This window comes from Saccostrea cucullata, unplaced genomic scaffold, assembly GCF_032062105.1.
Source record: "Saccostrea cucullata isolate Sc308-1 unplaced genomic scaffold, CSIRO_AGI_Scuc_v1 ctg53, whole genome shotgun sequence".
In the NCBI taxonomy this organism is placed as follows: domain Eukaryota; kingdom Metazoa; phylum Mollusca; class Bivalvia; order Ostreida; family Ostreidae; genus Saccostrea; species Saccostrea cuccullata.
Window position 1 is genome coordinate 675,956 of NW_026936258.1, and position 6,253 is coordinate 682,208.

A 6,253-nucleotide genomic window follows, 5' to 3' on the forward strand; every position below is an offset into this window, starting at 1 on the left:
AACTTCAATCAGCATTTGACTTAATGATAATTTTGTATTTGCTGACGAGTTCATTGTATCGACCATAGAAATCACGAAATGATGACTTTACACGACTGTTGATATTCTTGTTCCATCCATTGCTCTTTTCCAAATAATTTATTTCGTTTTGAAATTGTTCGTATGCAGTGCATGCGTATCTTATCAACTGGTATTAACCCCGTCTTCAGTGATAAGGGTATATAGGAAAGGAAATTTTTCTATTGGAAAGTCATTTCGTTTATCAAAAACCTGGTCTCCAAAAACCAAAAGATATTGAAAATCATTTTCGTGAAAAAAGAATACAACACTTACTGTTGCCTTCAACTAGACAGTTAGATATATCAAAAACCTATCATCAATTAACAATGCTTTTTTTATTCTTATGTCGAAACGATATATCCCGATGAGCTCGAAATTAAAGATAAAACAAAGTCGTACACATTTGGATCTTTTACTAGAAAAAGACGTTAATGGTAATCTAACATCCAAGCTTTATGATATACGTGATGACTTTAATTTTTAAGTCGCCAACTTTCTTTACTTATGAAACAATATATATACTTTTTACACCTGCATAAAGAGTTTATATCTCCTAGTTGATTCAATACGCAAGAGCATGCTCTACGTAGGATTAATTTCTAAAACGAGGTAAGTTACTGTTAAATAAGTTGATGAAACAGGAATATCAGCAGTCTTGTTTAAAGTCATCATTTCGTAAGTTCTTTGATAGATACAGTGACCTTATCTTTCATTAGAAATCAAATGCTGAATGACATATTTCATACTTATTCCCAGGCCATTATTTATATACTTAATTTCCGGCAGATTTTCCCTGCTTTCCCGATCAGTACAAAGAGCACATGCCAGCTTTGACAATTCAACAGGGATTGCTCAATCTTCCATGACATCTGATCCCATCTCTGATGTTTTGGAGGTCTGTGATTGCTCTGCTTCTATTTTGTATTGTTTTATGGGCTTTTAATCTTGAATACATTTGTCATCTCCATATATATTTCGTTTAACAAATAAAAATACCATAGTCAAATTTATTATTCTTATAATTTATTTTATAATTTAAAAAAAATCAAATGTAAAAATGATATACATAGTAACAAGTAAACTGTCCAAAAGATGAAAAAGGTAAGTAATAAAGAAATATGTTTTGAAATAAAAATCAGTTGACATAATTTGCTATATTTTTGCAGATTTTTTAAATTCTTGAATTTGTTATGAATTTCAGTGGTTTACTCGTTGTTTGCATTTGTAACGAAGTAGTTTGAAAAAGGCATTCCTTATTTCAACAAAACTGTATAAATCAAGAATTTCCTTATTCCGTCCTCCAGACTAAAGACAAAAATAAAATGCATTTTCGTGTAATTCAGTTCCTTGATCATTTTGTCCGTTGCTTTTAAATTGCTTGAATTCACGCATCAAGTTGAAAGGTTAATGCATAAGAAATATGATAAGAAGAAGCTTTTAAAACACTACACAAGAGCAGGTACACATGCGCATGCTGTGATTGTTATAATTTAATGTCAATCTGTGGGTGGTACTATAAAAGAAGTCCGAATAATTTTTTTCATTTATTCTTCACCAAATGTGATAGTGTAACCATCAATATAATTAACTTTTTTAAACTGGGTGTATGCACATTTATGATATATAAATAACAAATGAATTATATTGTATAGAAAAGAATGGATGAAAACAAAATGCAATATATGTATATGTGATAGCTAGTACAAAATTTGTCAAAACAAACTATGACACTATCAACATCTTTAGACTAACCCATCTTCTCCTCCCTCGAAAAAAGTCAATCAATCTACAATTAATTACAAATAAAAAAGAATTATAAAAAATTCCCTTAAAATTATAATACTTAAATCAAATTTTAGAGCATTTCCACTTCTTAAACCTATAAAGTATCAGCGGTGTTTAAGCTTTGACACTTTATTTGACAAGAAAATATCCTGTGTACGTGCTGATCAATATATAGGTCTTACGGTCAGTTTGATAAACCTTACTCTTCCTAGACTCAAGTTCCCACCTCTAGAATTTTCAAGAATCTATTTTTATGCCCCTTTTAACGGATTTTTATGTATTTATTTTTTTTTAGGTTGATACCTTTCCGTTACTTTCACATTTTCTCATCCAAAAATTGCTAATTTCGAAAATAGATTAAGAAATAATTTTAAATGAATTAACAAGTATACCCGAATTTCATGTTTTTCAGACACATTGAAAATAATTTCACCTGTGACAAGATGATATTACATTTCGGCTATTACTTAATCTTTTCATTGCCAAAACAATGGAAATGAATGATTGTTTCATATATTTTTTTTGATATTCTTAAATTTTTGAACGAAGATAATTATGACAATTTTGAATTGCTACTGTAACAGTTATCTCTCTTGATACTAGATTTTTGGGGAAAAGATACATCAAGTGAAAATGGAATAATAATTGAAACCGAAGAATTGAAATCCCAAATAAAACAAATTTCGGGGGACAAGAATAACAAATATATTTTATTCAAACCGATGTTTTGAAAAATTAAAATAAAATGAATTTTATGTTGCAAAAATAAAAGTACATATTATTTTCTGTGAGTCCCAAGAACTGAAGAGTTAAAGTTTTAAAGTAAATGCATAGGGATTGTTTTTAATTAAGTTTGTCCGTAAAAATCGAAATTCAAAATAAAGAAAATAAAAACAACTCCCAACCCACTCTCCACAGAAAAACAACAACAAAAAGCAAATACAGTAATAATGACACCCCCCCCCCAAAAAAAAACCCTTATAAATAATTGTGTATCAGATTTATCAAATTTATATATTAAACCCACAGAGATGTATATTATCCAACGAATATGCAAAAACTATACTTACTTTACATTTCTGCAATTAGAATTTTGATTTGTCTTCTAAAATATACCGAATCCAAAATTCACCATCTGAAATAATGGCGAAAAATAATGTCCAGTCTTGCATTCCACCATATTTCAAATTAAAGACTACACCTATTTCCTACAAATATACATCGACCATTGCTTCCAAACTTTTTAATTACAAGAAAACTTTACATGGCCTGGATATTGAGTATCTGAAGCATAATCCTCCATCGTGTCCATGTTCTTCTTCACAATAAACGTTAGCTACAGTTCTGCTGGACACGTTATTACAGGTGAAGTAAATAAAGTTAATAATAAGGACCTTAGAACTTACACTTATTCTAAAAGGTCGTAAATATAGGGAATCCCGATCTTGGTGTCGGAATTTCATAAATTTTATGGATTCTGTAGAAGATTACGCCAGGCGATGGGCGAGATATGAAAAAGAAGACGTTGACACTTGGGCAGGATGGATTAAAATGTACCAGATCTATGTTACATTCGCGTATTAAAAGATTGAGGGGCAATATGAAAACCATCTATCCTTCTGTATTTAATAATCCAGAAGTGAAAAAAGAATTAGATAGATTGCATGATCAGTACTTGCATGTACTGGTCCCCCGACAAAGCATGTAACAACATTGTCTTTGTTTTAAAAGTTCATTATATAAATTGTATTTTAGAAGAACGTGGATTGATTTCTACAAGTGATAATCCAATTTATACCCATTGTTCCCTTTCTAAGGAAGAAATTATTCAAAATGATGTGACAGTATTGAATATTTTTACTACCCAAACAACCAAAATGAATTTGAATTACCATATCTACGTATATTTGATTCCGAAACTTCATAAAATCCTTACAAAGAATGATACCTAGCGGGTTCCAGTAAATGTTCAACTTACTTTTTTTTACTCCTCGCTAAGATATTAACAGTAGTAAAGGAGAAACTTTATGAGTACTGTGCACTAATATATTCAAGAAGTAGTGTAAATCATATATGGATACTAAAAAATATGGATACTTAAAAATTCCATGGAACTTGTGGAAACTTTGTAATCACAAGATTTAATAAAAATCAACAGCTTTAAACTTACGACTTAGTTTAAACTTTATACACAACCATTCACCACGATAAATGAAAGTCCAGGCTTTTTGATATCATTGACAGCTGCTTTTTCAATAAAAATGGAACTGGAAAATTTAATCACCTTGTCATTGGTCATTTGCAAACGTTCATCACCTGCATACGGAGTTTTTATCTCTCAGGATAAGCAAGAGCATGCTCTACTTATGAACAATTTCTAAAGCGAGGTAAATTATTGACAAACAAGTTGATGAAATAAAAATATCAGTAGTCTCGTTCAAGGTCATCGTTTCGTAAGTTATATGGTCGATACGATGACCTTGTCAGCAAATACAATTTATCATTGAGTCAAATGCTGACTGACGTTTTTCAGAATAATTATTAGGCTATCACATGTATTTGCACACTGAATTGACGACAGATTTTCTGTCGGCAGGGGTATGCTAACTCCTCCATGTCACCTGATCCCTCCTTTGATGTTTCGGAGGTCTGTGTTTGCTCTGCTCCTATTTTGTATTCTTTAACGGACTTTTTTGCTTGAATACTGTTTGTTATCGCCATACCGTGTAAGCAGAATTTTTTGAGAGGATTTAAATTGCCGAAAATTGAATATCGCTAAAAATTAATTGTGTTTAATTAGTAAAAACGTCTTTAGTGAGCATTTTAAAATCGCTAAAATTACAGCTCGCTAAAAACAAGATACAAATTTTTAAGGACAAATCGCGAAATTTGCGTCTCGCTAGCTAAAACCTCCCCTTTTATGGTATATTTCATTCAAAATATTATTTTCCAAAAGTAAAAGTCTCAAAAGGTTTCAAAGCGTTTTTAATACTCAATAGCATGCTCTAAGTATGGTCAAATCTTGGACCGACCCACTTTGGCTATCAAAAAAAATTTTGATTACCAAAAAGCTCATTAAAAATCAGCATTTCTTTAATTCTATAGTCTTTATATTGACTCTTTTTGTCTTCAAATATTGTCATTGGGCCATATTATAGATAAAATCGCCTATGAAATATGGTGATAACGAAAGTGTTTAAACTCAAGATCCATTCAAACAATGAGATTTGGAGCAGAGCAAACACGGACCTCCAAAATCATAAGAGGTTTGATAATTTGTCATAGAGGAGTGGGCATTCTTACCGACTGGTCATACTCGCCGAGTACTCCTTGTCAAGATCGGGAAAGCGGGATAATTGCGTAGCTAGTTCACTGTGTAAATAATGACCAATAAAAACAGAAAGTATGAAGATGTCAGTCAGCATTTGACTTAATGAAAGATTGTTTTTGCTGACAAAGTCAATGAATCGACGATAAACATCCATGATTCATCAACTTGTTTGTAAATAGCTTATCCCCGTTTTTTAGTTGTTCATACGTAGAACATGCTCTTGCGTTTCGAATCAATGAGAGACATAAACTCCTCGAGCAATATCCAAAGACTGAGTTTGATGTCGCATCATCTTTTTTTTAAAATGCCGAACAAATGTATGCTTTCTACAGAAAACGTACCATTTTAGTTAGAAACTGCTGGGTGGAAACTAAGGTTTTTTGAATAACTTGTCTCTAAATGCACTTTAAAGCCAATTACGTTTTTTGCAGAAGCACCACTGTCCATTCAATCCTGTTTAAAAATCTGGTTTATCAGATGGTGTCACTTGGGCATATATTTACATTGATATAGAGAGCAAGTAAATGTTCCGTTGACAATATACTATTTTTGTTCATGAAAATAAAAAAAAATCGTTAATAAAGAGGCGTAAAAATATATACAGAATTGTTATTTTTTACTGATAAAGGTAGCCTAATTGACACTGAAAAGAAATCAAGAAATTAACAAAACACCAACTCATCCTGAAGATAATTTAGCCTATCCTGTCTTTACTATCGTTAAATGCAAATACCTATAAAATAGTTAAATGACACGGCTGATCAATACAGCAAGATGAGGATGATCTTTCAGGATACAATATTTGTCAGACTTATGGTCTGGAGATAATTCTCTCCAAAGCACCATTCGTGCAACCAGATCAGCATATTGTAAGACTTTTCTAGTGAAATACTAGACGTCATTTTCTGCGTAAATCCTTTCCGACCAGGTTAGGAGAAACTTCTTTTTCATTACACATGCAAGCATTCAAGCTGATCCTAGTTAAATTGTCTTAAATTCAAAGACTCTGTGAAGAATAATTGAAGAATTCACACTTTGGTGATAAAACATTCATTTGATTTAATAAGTGTCCTGGGC